The following is a 3347-nucleotide window of genomic DNA, read 5'->3' on the forward strand; positions in this document are numbered from 1 at the left end:
CCAAAAAATAAAGAACTTTCAAGCCTTGATGAAAAGACTAGAACTAAACAGAAAACAAGACCTTCAAATACATGTCTCAGGAGAAGCATAGGGGAATCATCAGGAAGGGTGAATTAGAAGGGCTTAATAATGTTAAATGTTTACATTCCTACATGGGAAGATGATACTTATAACTGACTCATAAGAACTTTCTCGTTATTAGAGCAGTGAAGATAGAGGGCATAACTATAAGTTGAACATGAAAGAGGTAGTATCTAAAAAATAAAATTAAGGGATGAGAGAGGAATGTGATGGAAAAAAGGGTAAGGAAGAAGCAGAATGGGGCAAATTATCTCACATAAAAGAGGTAAGAAAAAACTTTTACAATGGAGGGGAAGAAGAGGGAGCGAAGGAAGAGTGAATGAACTTTACTCTCAGAACTTACTCAAATAGAGAATAGTACATACACTCAATTAGGTATAGCCATCTATCTCAACTTACAAGAAAGTAGGAACAGAAGGGAATAAGAAAAGCAGGAAAGGGAATAGAAGGCTGAGCAGAATGGGGGAAGTAGTGGTCAGAAACAAAATACTTTCGAAAAGGGGTAGGGGGAAAGGAGAGAGAGAATAAGTCAAATAAATGGTGGGGGGAAATAGGATGGAAGTAAATACAATTTTTTAAAAATTGAAAAAATTTGAAGCAAGTTTTTCGGATAAAAGCCTCATTACTCAAACATTGAGAAATGAAACAGATTAATAAAATTAAGAACCATTTCCCAGTTGATAAATGATCAAGATATGAACAGTTTTTAGATGAGGTAATCAAAACTATCTATAGCTCTATTTTTTAAAAAAATGTTCTAACACTATTAATTAGAAAAATGAAAATTAAAACAATTCAAAGGTACTACCTCATGCCTGTTAGATTGGCTAATAAGAGAGAAAAGAAAAATAACAAATGGTGGAGATGTAGGGGAAATGAGTCATTAATGCATTGTTAGTGGAGAGCAACTTGGAACTATGCCCAGAGGACTACAAAACTATGTCATACCCTTTGATCTAGAAATATTACTACTAGGTCTGTATCCCCAAAGTGATGAAAAACAAAAAGAAAAAGGACCTATATGTAAAAAAAAATTATAATAGTCTTTTCTGGGGGCAAAGAATAGAAAATTTAGAGGTTACCCATCAATTGTGGAATTGGCTGAACACATGGTATGTGAGTGTGACAGAATATTGCTCTCAGAAAATCCTGGAAAGACTTCCATGAGCTAATGCAAAGTGAAATGTACTGTGTACAAAGTAATAGCAATATTGTAAGATTATCAGCTGTGAACAACTTAATTATTCTCAACAATACAATAATCAAAAACAACTCTGAAGGACTTATAATGAAAAATATCATCCATCCCTAGATGATGGTATCTGAATACAGATTGAAGCATACTTTAAAAAAATTTTTTTTGAAGTTTTTTCTTTTTGGTTGGTATTTTCTTTTATAACATGACTATTATGGAAATGTTTTGCATAACTACACATGTATCATCCATATCAAATTGCTTACTCTCTCTCTAAGGGGAGCAAGGAAGGAAGAAAGGAGGGAATTTGAAACTCCAAGTTTTAAAAATGAATGTTTAATTCAACATGTAAAGGACTGCTTGCCATCTGAGGGATGGGATGGAGGGAGGGAGGGGAAAAATCGGAACAGAAGTAAGTGCAAGGGATAATGCTGTAAAAAATTACCCTGGCATGGATTCTGTCAATAAAAAAAGTTATTTAAAAAAAAGAAAAGAAAGCCTACTTAAAAAGAAAAAAAAATGAATGTTTAAAAATTGTTTTTACATGGAACTGAGGAAAAATAAAGGTCTAAATATGTTTTAAAAAAGAAAAAGAAAAAGAAAAACTCAGCCAAACACTGATAAAGAAGATCAATAGACTATGAGGACAGTTTTGATTATATAATAACTGCAGTAAAGGAGGAAGTAAGAAAAGTTGTTCGGACTTAACAAAAGATCTTGCACATAGTAGGTATTTAATAAATGCATATTGACTGACAAGATATTTTGTCACTAAAGTATTAAGACTTCCAGAGAAGACAAAATAAGCTAACATTTACATAGTACCCACTACATGTCAGATCCTTATACTGAGTACTTTATAATGGTCATCCCATTTCATCCTCACAATTACTATGGTAGGCAGATACTATAATTACCCTCATTTGAATTTATTATAATCAAAATTGCCCATTTTGCATTTCATAATGCTCTCTTTCTTGGGTCATAATTCTCCCCTTCCCCATAGATCTGACAGTAAACTCTTATTTGCTCTTCCAATTTGCTTGTGGTGAACACATTTTGATCTTATCTTGGTATACTATGTGAGATGTTAGTTAATGCCTAGTTTCTGCCATGCAATCTTCCAGTTTTCCTGACAGTTTTTTTTTCAAATAGTGAGTTCTTATCCCCAAAACTGGAGGCTTTGGGTTTCTCAAACAGTAGATCACTATACTCATTTACTCCTGTATATTGTGTACCAAATCTGTTCCTCTGGTTCTCGGCTCTATTTCTTAGTCACCATCAAAATGTTTTGATAATTCCTACTTTATTATATAGTTTTACTTCTGGTACTGCTAGGTCACTTTCTTTTGCATTTTTCCCATTAATTCTTTTGATAGCCTTGACATTTGATGCTTTCAGATAAATTTTGTTAAAATTTTTTTAGCTCTAATTTTTTTTTTTTTGGTAATTTGGAATGGCACTAAGTTAATTTAGATAAAATTATCCTTTTTATTATATTAGCTCACCCTATTCATAAGCTATTAATATTTTTCCAATTATTTATGTGAAAACTGTTCACATAATTACTGAGTTTGTTTGGCAGTATCACCTCCATTTTATAGATGAAAGAAACAGAGGCTAAAATGACTTGCCCAAAGATATACAGCTAATAAGGGATTGAGACCTAATCTGAATTTAATCTAGACCCAGCACAACAAAGAAGGACTTCAGTGAAACTGATTTAAAAACATAAGAAAACACTTTTAGGTAACTTTAACAAATATAGCTAGAATAATTCTTAATATAAGATGTATTTTTGTAAAAATTCTCACTACATATAATTATAAAGAGAGGAATAAAAAAAATAAAGTTCAAAAAGAACTAAAAAATATAGCCTGGAGAGTATATCAAAGTTCATATCAAAAAGAAACAATAAGAATCATTATATCCAAGGAAAAGAGAGAATGCTTTCAAAATTAGCAAAAATGACAAAAATTAAGCTATATTTAATTTTGAAACCCACAATCATGAAATAAAATAAATATATTATGTATATAGGTTCACATATATATAATAAATCAGGAAAGAA

The sequence above is a fragment of the Antechinus flavipes genome, chromosome 3 (genome assembly GCF_016432865.1).
Source record: "Antechinus flavipes isolate AdamAnt ecotype Samford, QLD, Australia chromosome 3, AdamAnt_v2, whole genome shotgun sequence".
In the NCBI taxonomy this organism is placed as follows: domain Eukaryota; kingdom Metazoa; phylum Chordata; class Mammalia; order Dasyuromorphia; family Dasyuridae; genus Antechinus; species Antechinus flavipes.